At 33.4% G+C, this 24,019-nt stretch overlaps 1 long non-coding RNA gene and 1 other non-coding gene across 5 annotated transcripts; both read right to left on the bottom strand.

Annotated features, from left to right (window-relative positions):
* Positions 1-681: 681 nt before the first annotated feature.
* On the bottom strand, positions 682-5,488 carry LOC123201527. Of its 4 annotated transcripts, none has more exons than XR_006498833.1 (3): positions 4,273-5,488; positions 1,561-2,990; positions 682-736 (listed from the first exon to the last, which is right to left on the bottom strand). It is a non-coding gene; the product is annotated as an uncharacterized LOC123201527 (long non-coding RNA). The 4 variants fall into 4 exon arrangements; XR_006498835.1 differs by lacking the exon at positions 682-736 and having other exon boundaries at positions 2,278-2,990; positions 4,273-4,448; positions 4,613-5,488; XR_006498834.1 differs by lacking the exon at positions 682-736 and having other exon boundaries at positions 2,278-2,990; positions 4,327-4,448; positions 4,665-5,488.
* Positions 5,489-8,243: 2,755 nt separating this feature from the next.
* Positions 8,244-8,350, bottom strand: LOC123202523. Its single transcript, XR_006498992.1, has one exon. It is a non-coding gene; the product is annotated as a small nucleolar RNA R71 (small nucleolar RNA).
* Positions 8,351-24,019: the final 15,669 nt, after the last annotated feature.

Below are 24,019 nucleotides of genomic sequence, written 5' to 3'. Positions count from 1 at the left end.
TGTTTGAGTGATATGAGAAGTTTGTGTAAATAAAGGGAATGAAGAGGGTTTATATAGATGAGAGGAAGGGTAATTTTGACATTTTAGAAAAAGTAATTAAATAAATAAATATGAAAATGTCTTTATAATGTAAAATATCTAAAAACCCCCCGTATTTATCTTAAATTACATTTAACCCCCTATACTTGTGAAGCATTGCATTTAACCCCCATATTATAGCATAAAAACTAAACTTAACAAATGAAATTAAGTTTTAGACTAAGATTGACATAAATACTTTTTTTGATAAATAGTGTTTTTTCGAGTCGAATATAAAAATACGAACTTCTTCCGTCCGAACGAATCCCTACTAATTGATGTTGAAAAACAAATGAAAGTGAGAGTGAGTGTTTGAGTGATATGAGAAGTGTGTGTAAATAAATGGAATGAAGAGGGTTTATATAGATGAGAGGAAGGGTAATTTTGACATTTTAGAAAAAGTAATTAAATAAATAAATATGAAAATGTCTTTATAATGTAAAATGTCTAAAAACCCCCTATATTTATCTTAAATTATATTTAACCCCCTATACTTGTGAAGTATTACATTTAACCCCTATATTATGACATAAAAACTAAACTTAACAAATGAAATTAAGTTTTAGACTAAAATTGACATAAATACCTTTTTTGATGAATAGTATTTTTTCGAATCGACTACAGAAATACGAACTTCTTCCGTCCGAACGAATCCCTACTAATTGATGTTGAAAAAAAATAAAAGTGAGAGTGAGTGTTTGAGTGATATGAGAAGTGTGTGTAAATAAAATGAGTGAGGAGGATTTATATAGATAAGGGGAAAGGTAATTTTGCCATTTTAAAAAAAGTTTGAAATAAATAAATAAATATAAAAATGTCTTTATAATATAAAATATCCAAAAACCCCCCATATTTATCTAAAATTATTTTCACCCCCATAATGAGTGAAGGGAGTTATATAAATGAAGGGAAGGGTAATTTTGACATTTTATAAAAAGTTTGAAATAAATAAATAAATATTAAAATGCCTTTATAATGTAAAATATCCAAAAACCCTTCATAGTTATCTAAAATTACATTAAAACCCTATAGTAAATGGGAGAGTTATATAAATATGAGGAGAAGGGCAGTTTTGGTATTAAAAAAATTCATAGGTATTTTTTTTTTAGAACAGTAATTTTGGACATTTTGGTTTGGAAATAGTGATTTTGGATATTTTTGCTTAATGAGAGGGCATTTTGGCCATTTTCTAAAATTTCCCTTTCATAAATTTATAGAAAGAAAGCTTACTCTTAGAAACCCACAAAGTAGTAAAAATGGAGAGTTCATCTATAAGTTCAAGCTTTTTCTTATAATATATTAAAACCAAATTTTTAACTTATCTAGTTTAATGATTGTAGGATTAGTCACTTAATCTGAAAATATTATTTGATACGATTAGTTTGATCTTAAAAATGAGAATCCAGTTCGGGTGAGATTCCTTGTTATCCAAAAAAAAAAGTTTACTCTTGGAACAGAGACAACAATCAGAACTGAACTAACCCAACAAGGGCTCGGAAATAATTAGCCATTGTTTTTCCCAATTGAAGATGCAAGAATATAAGCAGCTGGGCAAAACAAGCTGGCACCTGCGTTTGACCGTAGGAAAACATCTAGTTTTTCTTGCCCTTAGTCCAAGAATATCAGCTATTACACAAAGTTCAAAAATTAGTAAATTATTGCGTATTGGGAAAAAATATTCATAACTCTTTAATATTAACATATATTTAATTCTATAAAAAACATGAAAATCACACCTCAACATATGCTTCAGATTACTTGTTCTACCTCCCAAGTCTTTCCTAATAGTATCCTGTCAATATTTCCTAATGAATACCTAAGATTTCTACACTATCTTATTGATTTTTGTGTATCATACATTTGCATTACATTTTTTAAAATAGCTTAAAAGTTAAAACGTAACATCATGTACAAAAACAGTGTTACATCCAACATTGCTAGCAAATGTAGCATGCCTTCTTCAGGTAATAACCCTTTAGTTTTCTCAGTTTAAGTAAAGACAGATTTGAATGAGAGATAGTTATGTAAATCTCTTAAGCCAAAATAGATAATAATCAGGTTCTTACAAAACAACTACCCAAGTTTAACAGTGAGGAGCATACCTTTTATACCTTTTACTAACCGTAACTGAATAAGTTTAAAGAAGGTACACAAGCCTAATATCAAGAAAAAAGAGTATTTTAACTGTATTCAAATATTGAGCAACATGAACAGAGAAGAAATCAGTCAGGCATCAATCTGCAGTCATCTAGACATAACATATAAGCTCAGCACAGCTATAGTTCACTGCACCAGGAGTACATATAGATATATAGAACTATCATAAGTACCTGCTTATTCATCATCTTCTACTCTGCCCATGTCTAGTTTATGCCAATTTATCAAACTTATAAATACAAGACTGAGAAAACATATTAAAGTTCCTAGAGGAAGGCCGCTAAATTTGGCATTAGACCTGACCTAGCAAACTCTATTCACTTTTCTTCCAATGCTGTTCACACAAAAGCTGGGTCTGATGATGGACATTGTTACATGGTCATTGGTCCTACCCTTCAGCATTTTTTTTTTTTTTTTGGGGGGGGGGGGGGGGGGGGGGGGGGGGGTGTGGGGTGGAGGGAGGGAAGATAAAATTGTGTGTTCTAGACCTACACTCAAACACTTGTTTGCATGACCCAAGAATACAGTGTTTCTATCTTTTCTTTTGAATAAAATCAACTAATTAGACATGTCAAGCCAAATGCCTGGGTCATTTTGAAATTTCAAATCCAGAACAATGATGCAAATGGGCAAAGCACTTACAAGGAAGACACTCAGATGAGTAAGGAAAACATCAAATCCAACCATATAGCCACCTGCAGCAGAAAGCTGGGCAGTCATTGGAACAGGATCTGCACATTGTTTTCTTCATGGTCCTCCATTCAACAAAAAGCATAAAAGCAAAACATAACTAAATGAAAAGGAAGACCAAAATATATAAATAACATGATTGACATTCATATATAAGTTGATGAAAACTAATTCAAATTAAAATGTAGCAAAATAATATATTAGAGAATATAAAATAAATTTATTCAGTAACAACTAATCTAAAACGTCCTAGCCATACAAAACAAGCCTGAAAAAAGTATTTAAACTCTAAAATGCATCCTCAGATGCAAGGTCAAATTAAATTAAGAGACATCTCATGTACAGAATTTGACCCATGATTTATGTGATTACACTTTCTTCTCCATTCATCTAAAGTAGGAAGGGCTTTTGAAAGCTTAAATCCTTAGCTTAGTTTCAAATTGTAAAGAGTGCTTTTTAGCATATTTTTTGTTTGCTATGGGCTGTATTTGTATAGTTTTTGCTGCCTCTAATTCTTTTGAACTCTGTGGACAACTGGTCCACTTTACCGAAGCAACAATTTCAAGTTTTCATACTGATACATACTATAGTTACTAACCAAAAAAAATAGAGATTCAAATACACAAAACATAAATTTGAATCCAAACACATAACTTTTAAAAATAAATAAATAAATGATTTTAAGGGCCCAATTAGGTTTGAACTAGTGACTCCTTGATCTGCAGACATATGCACTACCACTGAGCTATGGACCCTATTGCCATAAATATTTCTAACTCAACAATTTGATTTAATCAACAGATTGGAAGAATTGTCAGGATTCAAACACAAGACCTCTGTCAAATAAACTTGGATACCATATTAAAACCAGTAATCCAAGAAGGTCAAGCTAACAAAAAAGACTCAAAAACAGTATAGAAGTCTAAGAAAAACACCAAGTCTAGATAAACATTTTACTAGCTGAGTTTGGATTCAAAGACAGCCAGAGGTTTGTGTTCAGGACTTGACTTTATAAAATCATCCAGTTCAATTTCCGAGCAACAAAAACCTATATGCATTAAATATGGATTTAGAAAACATTAAATAAAACCTATAACATGAATGTTTCAGCATACTTGACACATACTCACATACAAACATCAAAACCTAATAGAAAAAGGTTTTTAACAAAAAAAGTTTTTGTCAAGGTAAACAGGAGGGGTATTTAAAATTTCTCATTTTAAGTAAATCATGACCAACAAAAACATTTCAGCATTCAAAACAAACCATTTCAATATTTCAAGAGCAAATTAAACTTTAGAAAGCAAAAATTTCCAAATTGAAGAAGAAAGGCAATTGATAAAATACGAAATTCATATGATGTCGTGTTAAAATAATATTAATCTTAGTGCCTTTTTGGACCTGCATCGGAGTAGAGTGATTCTGTTGGGCCATGTTGGTGCCTGGTAACAGTAATTGGTGAATTGGAGGCTCCTTCTAAATCTGTGATGCTACACCACTCTTCTTTATTTAATCAGATTTTACTATGGGGGAAAAAAAACCAAAAAATAAAAAAAATAAGGAAGAAGAAGGTCAGTACGTAAAAAATATAAAATAAAGCAACATTAACTTCCTATCTATCATAAGTATGTATATGATTAATGATGTGCATGAAATTCATGTTACAATTATGATCATTTCAACTTACACTTCATGTGTGAAAACATAAACGGGCAGATACCAACTTTAACAATGTTTACCTACGATTCTGCAAGCTTGATCTTAATTTACTACCCGCAACGTCATCATATTAAAACCATCCTTCAGAGATACACAATGGAAGAGTCTCCCATGGTCAGAAATCGACAAAGCACATAATTTACAAGAATCAAATAAATAAAAGAATGCCATTTAGAACTGAAGCACATAGATATCAGGCAACGTATTCCTTGATGCCCCAGATCTTCCCCACAACGGGGATGCCATTGAGAAACTAACATACCAAGAACTGAAGCACAACAAGAGCTACACAAGTCAAACTCACATTTCACAGTCTGCCTCAGCATAACCATTAGAAAGTCACATGCAACTCTACACACCTTATGCGTCCTAAAGACACCAACCTCATTGCCTCGGAACCCAAACGACACTTGTCCAAGAAACCAGTATTCAGTCAGGCATTTGATCAAACACAATACCAGCTCTCACTCAATATATCGCCACAAATCACACAATATTTATCCCATTGTAATAAGATGTACCTAATGGACCCAGTTTTGATTAAGGGGAAGTGAGGTGATTTGGCATGGTTAAGTCATTTGAAATCACGGAAACGTTGCAAAAGAGAGACAAAATCTTGAAAGCAAAACGCCAAAATCCAATGGGTGCTGCAAAAACAAAACGGGAAAGTGATAATAATTTAACTAAAAAAGAACATTTCCAAGATAACTTGGAACACTGAACACATTCCTCCCTTCGCTAACCTTAAGTTATGACCTTAACATACAGCATCACATAATCAACTATCTGTCTTTCCATTTTCTTATAAATGTACTGTATGCCCTAGATCTGAAAACGACTAGACTACACATCTAGCATGTAATGTTTCTTTTAAAAATATAATAAAATTATATGTATTATTTTATATATAAATAATAATACATTATTATTATATAATTAGATATTATTTTATTTTAATTTTTTAACTATTTATCATATAATGATACGTAATTCTTTGTATATAAAATAATACACATGACATTACTCTTAAAAATATTTTTGCCTATCATACACTTGCATTACATTTTTTGAAATAGCTTAAAAGTTAAGACGTAACATCATGTACAAAAACAGTGTTACATCCAACATCGCTACCAAATGTAGCATGCCTTCTTCAGGTAATAAGCCTTTAGTTTTCTCAATTTAAGTATAGACATATTTGAATGAGAGATAGTTACGTAAATCTCTTAAAGCCAAAATAGATAATAATCAGGTTCTTACAAAACAACTACCCAAGTTTAACAGTGAAGAGCTGATGTGTGTTTGAAATACACACAAATATGGTTATAACAACATAGTTTTAAAATGAATTTTGGTCTATTTTATCAAATTTTTTAAGTTTTATTTAATCTTGATGGTTTTATCTTATTTTGTTCTTTGAATTATATTTTTAGATGATTTGGAGTCATTCAAGCCCCTTTTAAAGTGAAAATGGAAGCTTAAAGAAACAAATGAGAAGGGTTTACATCAGGAGGCAGAGAGTAATTATAGGCAGTCTTATAGTCATAATTGGTGCCCATAATTACTAGGCATAAATAAAAAAAAAAGAAAGAAAATAGGGTTAAGTGACAAGTATAAAAAGAAAATTATGTCTTCTCCAAAAGAGGGACCAAAAAATATAGTAGCTCAAAGAATTTTTAGAGAGAAAAAGCTTCAAGAAACAAGTAGAAGAGGGAAGATCCAAGATTAAAGATAGAAGACCCCAGAGAATCAAGATTTGAAGACTTTAGAATTTTTCTTATCTCTCTTATTATCTTCTTTTATTGATTCAAAATGTCTCTCTCTCCAACTTTATCTTGTAGTTTGAACTTTATAGCTATGAATAGCTAATTTTCTTTGTTAGGGTTTATGATGAATCTATAAATTCTCAAGAATTATGTAATGGGTTTTGATTTTTAATTAATGATGATGAATGTTTGATTTAGTAATTGTGATTTTAACTTCTTGCTTGATGTTAGGGCCCAATACCATGTTTATTTGTAGATTGGAGTATTATATTGAGAAATGCATACCTAATTAGTTCATACCTTTGCTAAACCTAGGGTTTTATTTAGAGATAAATATAAATCTTTTGTGGGCAAATTGATTGTCATAGAAATTAATGGGTTTTGATTAACAATATACCACGAAAGTAGATAAACTTTTAATCTTAACACACCTAATTAATCTTGAAAAAGGGATTGAGTAAAATAGGATAATTAACCATCAACAATTCATCTTATCATTGATTTTAATTGAATTCGTTACTGGTTTATGAGTAATTGATAGTGAAATCATAAACTCTATGCTTCTCTATAATTGGTATTTTATTTTTAATTTGCTAGGTGATTATTTTCCTTTGTTAATTTCAATTTAATTAGTTGTTTTATTTTATTTTTTTTAATTCAATCCCAATCCATAGCATTTTTATTTCTCTAGCTAATTTAAACTATAAAACAAGCTAGTATTCAACAACCAATCTCTGTGGGACTGACATCTTTTTATATTACTTGATTGACTCGTATACTTGCGAGCCATTGGCAACAAGTTTTTGGCCCCATTGCTGGGGATTGGTGCTTTGTTGATATTAATATAATTTGTATTTTGGCTAGACTAGAGTTTTATTTTATTTTATTTGTGTTCTATTTGATTTCTAGTTGTCTTTGTTCTTTCTTTGTAGGTACTCTATTGGTTTATGATCAGATCTCAAAATCCAAAATTATTGGATTTTGACCTAGAAATCGAGAGAACCTTTAGAAGACGTAGAAGAGAAAGACGACTAAGACAAAAAGTTGTCATGGAAGATAACATCAACAATCAGTGAGCTCTTCATGATTATGTTGTACCTACTGCACATGAGGGTTATTCTAGTGTAGTGAGGCCCACTGTGATTGCTAACTATATTACTTAATTGACTCGTATACTTGCGAGCCATTGGCAACAAGTTTTTAATGCCATTGTCGGGGATTGGTGCTTTGTTGATATTAGTATAATTTGTAGTTTGGCTAGGCTAGAGTTTTATTTTATTTTATTTGTGTTCTATTTGATTTCTAGTTGTCTTTGTTCTTTCTTTGTAGATACTCTATTGGTTTATGACCAGATCTCAAAATCCAGAATTATTGGATTTTGACCCAGAAATCGAGAGAACTTTTAGAAGACATAGAAGAGAAAGACGAGTAAGACAAAAAGTTGTCATGGAAGATAACATTAACAATCAGCGAGCTCTTTGTGATTATGTTGTACCTACTGCACATGATGGTTATTCTAGTGTAGTGAGGCCCGTTGTGGTTGTTAACAATTTTGAGATTAAACCTTCTATTGTTCAGATGGTGCAACAAAACCAATTTAGAGGGTTAGAAAATGAAGATCCACATGTCCACCTGTCACGTTTCTCTCATATATGTGACACCTTCAAAATGAATGGGGTTTCTGAAGATGCAATCAAATTGAGGCTATTTCCATTTTCTTTGAAGGATAGGGCCACATCTTGGTTGGATTCTAGGGCACCTGGTGCATTCATTACTTGGCAAGCACTTTCTGAAGCTTTCCTTGCAAAATATTTTCCACCTGGTAAAACAGTCAAATTAAGAAATGAGATTGCCACTTTTTGCCAAAGGGATGATGAGTCTTTATATGAAGCTTGGGAAAGTTTCAAAGATCTACAGAGACAATGTCTCTATCATGGTTTGTCTGACTGGCTAGTTGTTCAAACTTCCTATAATGGTCTTTCTCACTCGTTGAAAAGTATTTTGGATGCAACTGCTAATAGGTCATTAATGGGTAAAACATCTGACGTGGCTTTGCACTTGATTGAAGAAATGACTTCCAATAATTGTCGATGGCCTAATGATAGAGCTAGTCAAAGAAGACATTTGGGAGTGCATGAAGTGGATGGAATTACTATGGTGAATGCTAAGTTGGATGCATTGACAAAGAAATTGGAGAGATTAGATATGAAGGTTGTAAGAACTTCTAGTTGTGAGAATTGTGGAGGGGATCATGCGAGCTTTGAATGCCAAATGGGTACCCCCTATGCACATGAGCCTACAAATGAGCAAGTGAATTTTCTTAATTACAACCAAAAGGGACAGGGTAATCCTTACTCAAATACATATAACCCAGGTTGGAGGAACCACCCAAACTTCACATGGTCAAACCAAGCTAATACTTATAACCCAAACCAGAATTTTAAGTAGCCATCTCCAAGATTCCAAGCTAGAAACACTAACCCCAATCCTTTACATCATCATCAACCTCCTCGAGAACAAAAATCAAATATAGAATTGATGATGGAGAATTTCATTTTTGCTCAAAAACAAAAGGTCGATGTTCAAGATGAAGCAATTAGACAACTTACTACCAAGGTGGATCAATTGGCCACACATAATAAGATGCTTGAAGTACAATTGGGCCAACAAGCAAGTACTTCCAATTCTAGGGAAATGGGAAAGCTACCTAGCTAACCTCAAAATCCAAGAAAGCATTGTAAGGCAATTGTCATCAGGGGTGGTAAACAATTAGGTGAACCTATAGGCAAGGTTGAAAATGAGCTTGATGAGCAAAAAGACGCTGAAAAGTCTAGTGAAGAAAATACATTGAAAAAAAAGGTTGAGGGAAATATCCAAGAAGCCCCTGAAAAGCAAGTTCCATCCAAAACATATTCAACACCTTTGCCTTTCCCTCAAAGGTTCCAAAAGGCTTGATCAACAGTTTGAAAAGTTTTTGGATGTTTTCAAGCAGATACATCTCAATGTTCCTTTTATGGAGGCTATAACTCAAATGTCGGCATATGCTAAGTTTCTCAAAGATATTCTCTCAAATAAAAGGAAACTTGAAGAATTTGAAACGATGGTTCTTTCAGAGGAATGCAGTGCAATTTTACAAAATAAGTTGCCACCAAAGCTTAAGGATCCAGAGAGTTTTTCTATTCCTTATGTAGTTGGTAAAGAATCTTTTGAAAAAGCTTAATGTGATCTTAGTGCAATTATAAGTCTAATGCCTTTATCTATTTGCAAGAGATTGGAGCTTGGAGAATTAAAACCTACAATAGTGACCCTGCAATTGACGGATAGATCTATAAAGTATCCTACAGGGATAATGGAAAATGTGCCAATTAAAGTTGGAAAATTTTATATCCCCGTAGACTTTGTGGTTTTAAAAATGGAAGAGGATATTCAAGTTCCTCTTATTCTGGGAAGACTATTCTTAGCCACAACAGGAGCAATCATTGACATTAAAAATGAAAAACTCACTTTTGAGATTGGAGATGAGAAAGTAGAGTTTAATGTTTTTCGAATATCAAAGCAACTTAATATTGTGAATTCTTGTTGTAGGGTTGACATTATTGATGATTGCGTGAAAGAAGTCTTTATCAAGAAATACCCTGAGGATCCACTCGAGTCATGCATTATTCATAGAGCTTCAGTCAAAGATGAAAATATGGAAATTACAGCCTGTGCTCAGCTTATGGAAGCAAATCCTAAGGTTGCTCCCATTTTGAATTTCAAGTATGAAGAACTCGAGACATGTAACCATTCTCTTCATTCTCTTAAAACGGAAGATGCACCTAAAGTAGATTTTAAACCACTTCCTGCTAATTTGAGGTATGTTTTTCTTGGCCCTAATTCTACTTATCCTGTGATTATAAATGTTTAATTAAATTATGAACAAAAAGATAAGTTGCTTAGGGAACTTAGAGCATATAGAAAAATCATTGGTTATAACATTCATGATATCAAGGGAATAAGCCTTACCATTTGCATGCATCGCATCCATACGCTTGATGATTTCAAACCTACCATTGAACATCAAAGAAAATTGAATCATATCATGAAGGAGATAGTGAGAAATGAAGTCATTAAATTGTTGGATGCATGGATTATCTATCCCATTTTTGACAGCTCATGGGTAAGTCCAGTACAAGTGGTAGTAAAGAAATGGGGTATGATTGTTGTCAAAAATGAGAATAATGATTTAATACCAACTAAGATAGCCACAGGGTAGAGGATGTGTGTTGATTATAGAAAGCTTAATAGTGTCACCCGTAAGGATCACTTTCCCTTTCCTTTCATTGATCAAGTTTTGGAGAGACTAGCAAACTATTCTTATTTTTGCTATCTAGATGGGTATTCGAGATTCTTTCAAATCCCCATTCACCCAAAAGACTAGGAAAAGACCATCTTCACATGCCCTTATGGCACATTTGCCTATAGGTGTATGCATTTCGGTCTTTGCAATGCACCTGCTACCTTTCAAAGATGTATGTTGTCTATATTTTCTAATTTTGTTGAGCGAATTATGGAAGTGTTTATAGATGATTTTTTTGTGTATGGAATATCCTTTGATGATTGTTTGCTTAACTTATCTAAGGCTTTGCGAAGACGCGAAGAGGTCAATTTAGTGTTTAATTGAGAAAAATGTCATTTTATGGTGAAAGAAGGGATAGTTTTTGGGCATAGAGTCTCACAAAGGGGGATTGAAGTAGATAATGCAAAAGTACAAGTAATTGAAAAGATGCCTCCACCAATATCGGTAAAAAGAGTTCGGAGTTTTCTTGGTCATGCTGGGTTCTATAGGCGTTTCATTAAGGAGTTTTCAAAAATTGCTAAATCTTTGTCTAATTTACTTGCTAAAGATGTTCCTTTTAACTTTGACCAACATTTGTCTTGATCTTTTTTTAGGTTAAAGGACGCATTGATTTCAGTTCTCATTATGCAACCACCAGATTGGAGTTTACCTTTTGAAGTAATGTGTGATGCTAATCACTTCGCTGTAGGGGCAGTTTTAGGGCAAAGGAAAGATAAAAAAGTTTATGCAATTTACTACGTCAGTCACAATTTAGATTAAGCACAAGTCAACTATGCCACCACTGAGAAAAAACTTCTTGCAGTTGTGTTTGCTTTTGATAAGTTCAGGTCTTATTTAGTGGGGCCCAAGGTCATAGTTTACACAGATCATTCAGCCATTAAATATCTCCTAAATAAGAAGGATGCAAAACCGAGGTTGATTAGGTGGATATTGCTTCTTCAAGAGTTTGACTTAGAAATAAATGATAAAAAAGGGACAGAAAATGTTGTTGCTGATCATTTGTCTCGTTTGGAGCAAGTTAAGTGTGGAGGTTTTGACAAAAGTCTACTTATTGATGGCTCTTTTCCAAATGAGTAACTTTTAGAGATATCTCATTGAGTAATATCATGGTATGCAGATTATGTGAATTACCATATGTGTGGTGTATTACCTCCAGAGATGAATCACCAACAAAAGAAAAAGTTCTTATGGGAGGTGAAAGACTATTATTAGGAAGAGCCACTGCTTTACAAAAGATGTTTTGATGGGATTTTGTGACGATGTTTACCACAAGATGAGATGGAAAGTATTCTAACCCATTGTCATTCTCTTGAATGTGGAGGTTATTTTAGTGCCACCAAGACAGCAACAAAGGTGCTCCAAAGTGGGTTCTATTGGCTAACTCTTTTTCAAGATGCGAGGAAATTTGTTTTAACATGTGATAGGTGCCAAAAAACTGGAAACATTTCAAGAAGGAATAAAATGTCTCTAAACAGTATACTTGAAATTGAAATTTTTGATGTGTGGGGCATTGACTTCATAGGGTCATTTCTTACGTCTTATGGGAATAAATATATCTTAGTTGTTATAGATTATGTTTCTAAATGGGTTGACGCACTAGCAACTCCATCCAATGATGCTAGGATTGTGGTGAAGTTCTTAAAGAAATATATCTTCGCAAGATTTGGGACTCCAAGAGCTATTATTAGTGATGGTGGTTTTCACTTTTGTAATCACCTATTTGAGAAATTATTAAAGAAATACGAAATTACCTATAAGGTTGCAATACCATACCACCCCCAAACTAGTAGGCAAGTTGAGATTTCTAATAAAGAGATCAAGAGCATACTTGATAAAACCGTAAGTGCTTCAAGGAAAGATTAGAGTTTGAGATTGGATGATGCGCTTTGGGCATACCGCACAACCTTTAAAACTCTCATTAGTACATCCCCTTTCCGTCTTATCTATGGTAAATCCTGTCATCTTCCAGTAGAGCTAGAGTATCGAGCTTATTAGGCTACTAAGTTTCTGAACTTTGATTTAAAGAAAGCCGGTGAAAAACGTCTCCTCTAACTAGATGAGTTAAAAGAGTTTAGATTGGACGCTTATGAGAATACCAAAATATACAAGGAAAGAACTAAAATGTGGCATGATAAGCATATTTTAAAGAAAGACTTCAAAGAAGGTGATCGAGTGTTGCTTTTCAACTCAATACTGAAGCTTTTTCCAGGAAAACTTAAGTCAATATGGGCTGGTGCTTTTAAAATCTTAAAGGTATTTCCCCATGAGGCCGTGGAGGTGTGGAGTGAAAATTCTGGAACATTTAAGGTCAATGAGCAAAGGTTGAAGTCATATTTTGTTGGTGACCAAGTGGAAGTGGAGATGTCTCAACCACTGTCCAATCCCTCAACTTAAGTCTCACAATTGGTCAAGCTAAGGACCCTAAATTAGCACTCTCGGGAGGCAACCCAAGTTTTTCTTCTCTTAAAGAATTTTCTTTTAGTTTATTGATAAATAATTTTCCTCACATTTAGTTTAAAATTGTTCTTATTTATTTCAGGTTGATTTTGGAATGTCTAGCAATTGGAGTACAAGTATAGACATAAAAAGTATTTTCAAGTCAAAAAGGGGGTACAATTAAATTTTGCTCAATCTGATATTTTCATTAGTTGTGATTTGTTTGATTAATTGTGTTCTTATCATTGATTGCATTAATTGGATTTTGTGATTTCTCTATGGTGTTAAATTGATTGATAAAAAGTGCGAAATTTGAATTTCTTCATAAATTTTATTTTGAGTTGAAGAGAGCAGTGTTTATAGGCATAAAAAGGGGAAAGGACTATTTCCCACCCATTGTTTAGTTGAATATTAAAAGCATACCCATACTAGATGAAAAACTCAAAAATCCACCCAAAGTTTAATCTATTTGCATCCACCCACATCTGCCGTTAAATTTTCCGTCAAATAGAGGGGTAAAACCGTCATTTTACTGTTTATATTCCACTGATTTAATTATATTGCATTTTCCCCCTCCAATTTTAAAAGTTACACTTTCCCCCATCCCTAAACTTAAAAAAGTGACTTTCACCCCCTCAAATCCCTAATTTTTTTTTCATTTTCCCTCCGGCCACCGATGATGACGTGGCTGGAGGGAGAGTGACGAGGGCTCGTCCATTCTTTGGACGACGCTCGTCCCTGGAATGGACTATGATCGTCCATTCTCTGGATGATGCTCGGTCGTCCCGTCCAGAATGGACAACGATTCGTTGTCAAGATCGTAGTCCAGAGGTGGTCCAGAAGTGGTCCAGAATGGACAACAAAGCGTCGACCGTTCTGGACGACGATCGAGGTGGTCAACCTCTAGACAAAATCTTCTCAACCGTCGTCGAAAAAAGTGGTTACATTTCAGTGGGGAAAAGTGAATTTTTTAAAATCTAATTCAGAGGACAAATGTTAGTTTTTCAAGGCCAAAGGATTATTTCCCACCCAAGGTATGCTGCAATCTCAAGTTTCCACCCTTTATTTTTGATAATACCAAATACCCACCTATGAGTAGTTAAAATTAACGGTGATAAGGGTAAAATCGTCATTTTATCTATAATATTAAAAATAAATCAAAATTTTATCTCTTTTTTGCCCCCTAACCCCTAAAAACAAACCATTTCCCCCTAGGCCAAGTTTTGAAAAATAGCATTCCCCCCCAGACAATCTCTGACATCGAATCCGGCTCTATCGCCGACGATGACACTTTCCAGAGGCATCACCATGCTCCGGCGATCTCCTTTGCCTCCTCTGGAGCGACGGTCGACCGAGATCTGGCCTAGAAAGAAGAAAAACTTTATCGGGAGATGCCTCTGGAAAGCGTCGTCGTCGGTGATGGAGCCGGATTCGGTGTCAGAGATTGCTTAGGGGGGGAATGCTATTTTTCAAAACTTGGCCTAGGGGGAAATGGTTTGTTTTTAGAGGTTAGGGGGCGAAAAAGAGAAAATAGTTTTAGGGGTTAGGGTTCCGTTAATGTTAACTACTTATGGGTGGGTATTTGGTATTATCAAAGATAAATGGTGGAAACTTGAAATTGCAGCACACCTTGGGTGGGAAATAGTCCTTTGGCCGTTTTTCAAATTAAAAGGGGAAAAATGAGATAAAATTTTAATTATTTAATATTATTAATGAAATTACTAATTTGCCCCTTAATCTAACTGAAAAAATGTGGGTGGAAACAAACAGATTAAATTTTGGGTGGGTAATTAGGTTTTTAATCTGACATGGGCATGTGATTGAGAAACGGCTAAAACATGGGTGGGAAATAGTCCTTTGCCTGACATAAAAATGTTCGTAATCGGTCTCTAGAAAGAAATGAGGAAGAGTGTGTTAGGCTGTTCATCTTTCATTTTTTTACTTATTTATATTTATATTTTATTTTAGTTTTATTTTGTCTTTTACTTTATTTTATTTCATTATTTTATTTTATTTTTTCTTTCTATGATATTTTATATATTTTTTTATTTTATTTTTTTCGTATATATACATACATTTGAAACTCCAGCCTTTGTTTTATTTCTCCTTTTTCAGCATCGCACTTTTCTTCTTCGTTCTGCCAACAATAACACTTTTTTGCTCTCATCTTCTCTTCCAATTTTCACCACACAGTGTCATTTTCTTACTGAATCAACATGCATCAACCCCTCCATTCTCATTGAATTAAAAATCGTCACTTCCAGCTTCAATAAAACGTCATTCATCTTTTCTTTGCACAGCCCCACCACTTCACCTATTTCAACCACAAGTCGACACGTCAGCACCACTTTTTCACATTGCAGTTCGTCACTTCCAGCTTCAATAAAACTCAATTTGACTCCTCTCTGCGCAGCCCCACCATTTCGCACATTTCAAGTTAACGCAAGCCTTCAAATTTCTTCTCAACTTCAACAACAGCCTCACATTTCCTCCCCTTCAGAAACACGTCACTTGTTCCCTCAAATTTTCCTCCACAACCCAGTCACGCTACGACCATACATCCAATTCCAATTGTTCTTCACATTTCTTTCCAAAACAATTCCAATTTTTTTTCAGTCTACATGGACCGAATTAAATGCATTCCTAACAGAAAGAGGCCATATGAACATCCGAGCAATTTATCTTAGATAGCACCATCGTCCTCTTCTCCGAGGACTAACGACACAACGTCACCGTCCCCTCCTCGTTCAGCTCCGAAGACATCTAAAAATTCATCAAAGCCCAAAAGGAAGCAACAGAAACACAAATCACGTCCTACAGCAGTGAAACGTACTCCACGGGCATCTCAAGCAAGCGCTGGACCTTTGTTACTCTTCCCCCGCACTTTGCAATTTTCTGATACCGATCAAATGAGCAGGTATGAAAAGTTTTTACTTACAAAAATTATTCCAACAATGTATTTAGATCGTCATACCCTAGAAACTTTGAATCTATATAATGACATCCATGAAATCATGCTTAGGGTAGATTGGGATAAATTTTATCAAATCCATCACCATACCTTTAAAGAGCTTACTCAAGAATTTTTAAGTTCTTACCACTTTGTTGATGATCCTACTAGTTCAATCTATGGGTTAATGAGTTTTAGTTTTAGTAATAAACATTACAGTTTAGCCCTTAATGATATAAATGCAATTTTCAGTTTCCCAAATGATGGGGTAACACCTCACCATATGGGCAGTTTTAATTGTCCAGACGTGTGGCACAATTTGACACACCATATCTTCCGCAAGTCACCTTTGGATAAAGCATCCAAATTGAGTAGCCCCCTTCATAGGATTCTACATCGGTTTATTGTGAAAAATATTTATGCAAGAGGGGACAATGATGAGATTGTTACTAAAAATGATTTGTTGGGGCCTTTAGTGTGTCGCAACCCGGGTATGAACCAATAGTAGGAGAATAACTTATCAGCTTTGAAATGCTTAGAAAAATAGGTATTTGTCGAAAAATTGCAACTGGCTCTTATGTTTTAATAGGTGAAAACCCTACTCAAGAGCAAATGGGGGACGAGGCAAAGGTCCCAGTCCAAGTGGCAGCACTTGGAAGCTCCAACATGAGGGCAAGATTGCAAACTATAGAAAAGCGAAAACTCAAGCTTCAAAGGAAACTGAAAAAAATCAGCAGCATGTTGATTGCCTACTTTCATCACCAAGGATTCACTTTTTCCCCTTCTTCACTTGATCAGAGTTCCTCCACATCCAATTCAGAGTCTGACCGCTAATCATGATGAGGTTTTCGCTCGTTCTAATGTTTACTTTTTATTTTGAACTGACTTTCATTATGCTTTGATATATACAGTCATATTTTGACGAACTAATTCATTTTATTAGGTGATATTTTGATGACTGTATTGATATTGACAGAGTGGACACTTAGAGCATATGATATTCTTTTGATGTGGTTAGATGCATGTGAGCACTTTATGTTGATTCAATGTGATGTTTTTCTAGTTTAATGATGATTTGGTACTCAATTTGTTGAGTTGCATGTGGTTTATTAATGTGGAGATTTGATAAAAATTTTGATGTATAAGTTGCTATAATTGAACTCTCAAACTTATTGGAAGAGTGTTACTGATTTATTCATTATTTGATTTTTTTTTTCGCTGATGGGGATTGTTGCATATGTGGATCCATAATTGTTGATAATGTTGCTATCTTTCTCTTTTCATTAGTTGGATGTGATTTTTTTGGGACCTCTTTTGCTAGATAGTGCAATTTTGTTCATAATTTACTCATTATAATTTCAGCGACAATGTTTGCATTTTCATCCAATTTTATCACATGTGCTTATACTGAGCCACGGGGTTTTTCATCTTCTTTTATCCATACTTGGTTATGCGTTCCTTATTATATGTTAAAAAAACATTGAGAACAATGTTTGTCTTAAGTGTGGGGGGAGTCTTTAATGTTAATTTTGTAATTTTATTTTCAATTCTTAAATTAGTTTTTTTTTTATGCAGTTTTTTTTTAATTTTCAGTTTTAATTAAGCCTACATTTGTTTATCTCTTCTTTGATTTTGAACTAAATTTTACAAATTCATTTTTAGTGCCTGAAAAGACACATTTATGAAAATATTTTCAGGTGATTTGAATGATTAGAGCATCTTTGACAATCAAACCCACTTTTTATTCGTAAAAGGTAAAGAGTGTTAAGACATTCATGATTAGTGATAGAGTTATGATTGTCGCATTTGTTGTTCAGAGTTTGTTGTGCATGTGGTCATTTTTTTTCGAAATTGTTTATGCTTACTTAGAGAGGGTTTATCCGTGCTTAGACATATTTTCTAGTGTCTCACGAGTCCTAGAACTTGTCACTCAATCTTTCAAAGCGAAATAAAAGTTGCATGCATTGATAAGGGATATGATATAGGCATTTCTTTGATTTTTTTGTATACCCCAAATTATCTTATTCTCTTAACGAACATTTATAAATGTTTAATCTCTTGTTAGCCCTTTGAGCCATTTTTTTTGTGTTTTATTTATAACCTTTTGCATTTTCTTTGTTTTAACCTTAATCACCCACCTAGCGAATAAATATATAACATACATTTTATATGAGTTATATTATTGATGAGATGAATAGATTTACATATGATTTTTAGATCAATTGAAAAGGAAGAATGAAGAAAAATGAGAAAGTCATGGCATTATCATCTATATGTCCCATGTACAAATAAATAAGTTTAGGGGATTTTGAGAGAATTATATATATTCATACATGTAAAAAAAAAAAAAGGAAGAAAAAAACATATGAAAAAAAAGAGGAAAAGAAAATAGAAAAAAAAAGAAAAAAATTTTTTTCACATATTATTAGTGCAATTTATTTTCACATTTTTTTCTTATTCTTTATTTTGTAATCATGTAGATCTTTACTTTCTCATTAATAGTATACTCATGTTCATTTGTTAACTCATTTATCCCTTTATTCTTAAACCCATACCTTTAGCCACGTTATAATCTAAATAAAGACCTATTGATCATTTTGAAATGCATTGTACCTTTATTAGTAGAGATAGGTTGTTTGATTTTGCCTATGAGACTTGGTTGACTTTATTTAGAGATCATGAAGATTGCTAAGTACGTATATGCGTATCTGAAGTGCAACAGTTTTGGTGAGACTGGGCATTGCATACATTTTCAGTTTGATTTTTTTGTGACTCTTGTTTTCTTTGGATCCGAGATAGAGTATCTCTTGCACTTAGGGCTTTTGAAGAGCAAGTTTTGGCTTTGATTGCATAAGGGCACTTTAAGAATTCAATTACTTAAACCCTATTGATCATTTCAATTTTCCATTTTGTTTCACTTCTGTTCCTTTTTGTTTGAGGACAAGCAAGTTCTTAAGTTTGGGGGAGTTTGATGTGTGTTTGAAATACACATAAATAGAGTTATAATAGTATAGTTTTAAAGTAAATTTTAGTTCATTTTATCAAATTCTTTAAGTTTTATTTAATCTTGATAGGTTTATCTTATTTTGTTCTTTGAATTATATTTTAGATGATTTGGAGTCATTCAAACCCCTTTTAGAGTGAAAATGGAAGCTTAAAGAAGCAAATGAGAAGTGTTTACATCAAGAGGCAGAAAGTAATTATGTGCAGTCTCATAGTCATAATTGGTGCACATAATTACTCTCTGCCTCCTGATGTAAACCCTTCTCATTTGCTTCAAGCCTCCATTTTTACTCTAAAAAGAGCTTGAATGACTCCAAATCATCTAAAAATATAATTCAAAGAACAAAATAAGATAAACCCATCAAGATTAAATAAAATTTAAAGAATTTGACAAAATGGACTAAAATTCACTTTAAAACTATACTATGGTGCCCATAATTACTCTCTGCCTCCTGATGTAAACTCATCTCATTTGCTTCAAGCCTCCATTTTCACTCTAAAAGGGGTTTGAATGACTCCAAATCATCTAAAAATATAATTCAAAGAACAAAATAAGATAAACCTATCAAGATTAAATAAAACTTAAAGAATTTGACAAAATGAACTAAAATTCACTTTAAAACTATACTATTATAACCCTATTTATGTGTATTTCAAACACACATCAAACTCCCACAAACTTAAGAATTTGCTTGTCCTCAAACAAAAAGGAACAGAAGTGAAACAAAAAGGAAAATTGAAATGATCAATAGGGTTTAAGTAATTGAATTCTTAAAGTGCCCTTATGCAATCGAAGCCAAAACTTGCTCTTCAAAAGCCCTAAGTGCAAGAGATACTCTATCTCGGATCCAAAGAAAACAAGAGTCACAAAAAATCAAACTAAAAATGTATGCAATGCCCAGTCTCACCAAAACTGTTGCACTTCAGATACGCATATACGTACTTAGCAATCTTCATGATCTCTAAATAAAGTCAACCAAGTCTCATAGGCAAAATCAAACAACCTATCTCTACTAATAAAGGTACAATACATTTCAAAATGATCAATAGGTCTTTATTTAGATTATAACGTGGCTAAAGGTATGGGTTCAAGAATAAAGGGATAAATGAGTTAACAAATGAACATGAGTATACTATTAATGAGAAAGTAAAGATCTACATGATTACAAAATAAATAATAGGAAAGAAATGTGAATATAAATTGCACTAATAATATGTAAAGAATTTTTTTTTTCTATTTTCTTTTCCTCTCTTTTTTTTTCATATGTTATTTTTTCTTCCTTTTTTTTTTTTTTTACATGTATGAATATATATAATTATCTCAAAATCCCCTAAAATTATTTTTTTGTACATCGAACATATAGATGATAATGCCATGACTTTCTCATTTTTCTTCATTCTTCTTTTTCAATTGATTTAAAAATCATATGTAAATCTATTCATCTCATCAATAATATAACTCATATAAAAGGTATGTTTAATATATTTATTAGCTAGGTGGGTGATTAAGGTTAAAACAAAGAAAATGCAAAAGGTTATAAATAAAACACAAAAAAAATGGCTCAAAGGGCTAACAAGAGATTAAACATTTATAAATGTTCGTTAAGAGAATAAGATAATTTGGGGTATACAAAAAATCAAATAAATGCCTATATCATATCCCTTATCAATGCATGCAACTTTTATTTCGCTTTGAAAGATTGAGTGACAAGTTCTAAGACTCGTGAGACACTAGAAAATATGTCTAAGCACGGATAAACCCTCTCTAAGTAAGCATAAACAATTTCGAAAAAAAATGATCACATGCACAACAAACTCTGAACAACAAATGCGACAATCATAACTCTATCACTAATCATGAATGTCTTAACACTCTTTACCTTTTACGAATAAAAAGTGGGTTCGATTGTCAAAGATGCTCTAATTATTCAAATCACCTGAAATATTTTCATAAATGTGTCTTTTCAGGCACTAAAAATGAATTTGTAAAATTTAGTTCAAAATCAAAGAAGAGATAAACAAATGTAGGCTTAATTAAAACTGAAAATTAAAAAAAAACCTAATTTAAGAATTGAAAATAAAATTACAAAATTAACATTAAAGACTCCCCCTACACTTAAAACAAACATTGTTCTCAATATTTTTTCAACATATAATAAGGAATGCATAACCAAGTATGGATAAGAGAAGATGAAAAACCCTCTGGCTCAGTATAAGCTCATGTGATAAAATTGGATGAAAATGTAAACATTGTCGCTAAAATTATAATGAGTAAATTATGAACAAAATTGCACTATCTAGCAAAAGAGGTCCCAAAAAAATCACATCCAACTAATGAAAAGAGAAAGATAGCAACATTATCAACAATTATGGATCCACATATGCAACAATCCCCATCAGCGAAAAAAAAATATCAAATAATGAATAAATCAGTAACACTCTTCCAATAAGCTTGAGAGTTCAATTATAGCAACTTATACATCAAAATTTTTATCAAATCTCCACATTAATAAACCACATGCAACTCAACAAATTGAGCATCAAATCATCATTAAACTAGGAAAACATCACATTGAATCAACGTAAAGTGCTCACATGCATCCGACCACATCAAAAGAATATCATATGCTCTAAGTGTCCAGTCTGTCAACATCAATAAAATCATCAAAATATCACCTAATCAAATGAATTAATTCGTCAAAATATGGTTGTATATATCAACGCATAATGAAAGTCAGTCCAAAATAAAAAGTGAACATTAAAACGAGTGAAAACATCATCATGATTAGCGGTCAGATTCTGAATTAGATGTGGAAGAGCTCTGATCAAGTGAAGAAGGGGAAGGAGTGAATCCTTGGTGATGAAAGTAGGATTTCAACATGCTGCTGATTTTTTTTATTTTCCTTTGAAGCTTGAGTTATCGTTTTTCTATAGTTTACAATTTTGCCTTCATGTTGGAGCTTCCAAGGGTTACCTCTTGGACTGGGATCTCTGCCTCTTTCCCCATTTGCTCTTGAGTAGGGTTTTCACCTATTAAGACATAAGAACTAGTTACAATTTTTTGACAAATACCTATTTTTTTAAGCATTTCAACACTGATAAATTTTTCCCCTACTATTGGTTCATACCCGCACTGCAACACATTATAGAACCCCCACAAGCGATGTTTCCCTTCCTATTTTTTTCATCCAAGGCTGTATATTTGAATCTCTGTCCTAAAAAGGCTCTATTAATTTTTGTGTCATTAATTAAACAATAGAACAAGAACAACTCAATTTTAGTAACAATATCATCATTGTCCCTTCTTACATAAATATTTTTCACAATAAACTGATATAGAATCCTATGGAGGGAACTGCTCAATTTGGATGTTTCATCCAAAGGTGACTTGCAGAAGATATGGTGTGTCAAACTGTGTCATACGTCTGCACAATTAAAACTACCCATATGGCGGGTGTTACCCCATCATTTGGGAAGCCGAAAATTGTATTTATATCACTAAGGGCGAAACTGTAATGTTTATTACTAAACCTGAAACTCATTAACCCATAGGGTGAACTAGTAGGATCATCAACAAAGTAGTAAGAACTTAGAAATTCTAGGATAAGCGCTTTAAAGATATGGTGATGGATTTGATAACATTTAGGCCAAACGACTATTTCCCACCCAAGGTTTAGCGTATTCTCAAATGTCCCCCCTTTAACTATGGAAACACCAAACACCCACCTATGGCCGGTCAGATTTAACAGAACCCTAACGCCTAAAAATTTTATCTTTTTTTGCCCCCCTAAACTTTAAAAACTAACATTTTTCCCTAGCCTAAGTTTTAAAAAACCGCAGTTTCACCCTAGGGTTTGGTTTTGAAATCTCCGACAACCTCTCCGACTCCGTTGCCGATGGCGTCTCCCTCCCGAAGCAACCTCTTCTTCCGGTGATCTCTTTCCTCTTATTTGGAGGTCCAATCGACGCCCAGAGACGTCGGTGAAACTGCGATTTTTTAAAACTTAGGCTGGGAAAAAATTTTAGTTTTTAAAGTTTAGGGGGGCAAAATTATATTCTATTTTAGTTTATTTTTAATATTATAACAAAAATGACGATTTTACCCTTACCACCGTTAGGGTTTTGTTAAATCTAACCGTCATGGATGGGTGTTTGGTGTTTCCATAGTTAAAGGGGAGACATTTGAGAAAACGCTAAACCTTGGATGGGAAATAGTCGTTTGGCCTAAAATTTATCCAAACCTACCCTAAACATGATTTCTTAAATGTCATTATATAGATTCAAAGTTTTTAGGGTATGACGATCTAAATACATTGTTGGGATAATTTTTTTAGGTAAAAGCTTTTCATACCTGCTCATTTGATCGATATCAAAAAATTGCAAAGTGCGGGGAAAGAGTAACAAAGGTCCAGCGCTTGCTCGAGATGCTCGTGGAGTACGTTTCACTGTTATAGGATGTGATTTGTGTTCCTGCTGCTTCCTTTTGGGCTTCGATGAATTTTTAGATGTCTTCGAAGCTGAACGAAGAAGGGACGATGACGTTGTGTCGCTAGTCCTCGGAGAAGAGGACGATGGTGTTGTCGAAGATAAATTGCTCGGACGTTCATATGACCTCTTTCTGTTAGGAATGTATTTAATCCGACCCATTTTGGAACGAAAAATTCATTCCATGTAGACTGAAAAAAAATTAGAACTGTTTTGGAAAGAAATGTGAAGAAAAATTGGAATTGGATGTGCGGCCTTAGCATGATTGGGTTGTGGAGGAAAAATTGAAAATTTGAGGGAACAAGTGACATGTTTCTGAAGGAGAGGAAATGTGAGGTTGTTGTTGAAGCTAAAAAGAAATTTGAAAGCTGACGCATCAGCTTGAAATGTGCAAAA

Source organism: Mangifera indica, chromosome 18 (genome assembly GCF_011075055.1).
Source record: "Mangifera indica cultivar Alphonso chromosome 18, CATAS_Mindica_2.1, whole genome shotgun sequence".
Lineage (NCBI taxonomy): Eukaryota > Viridiplantae > Streptophyta > Magnoliopsida > Sapindales > Anacardiaceae > Mangifera > Mangifera indica.
This window is presented reverse-complemented; position numbering and strand designations above follow the sequence as displayed.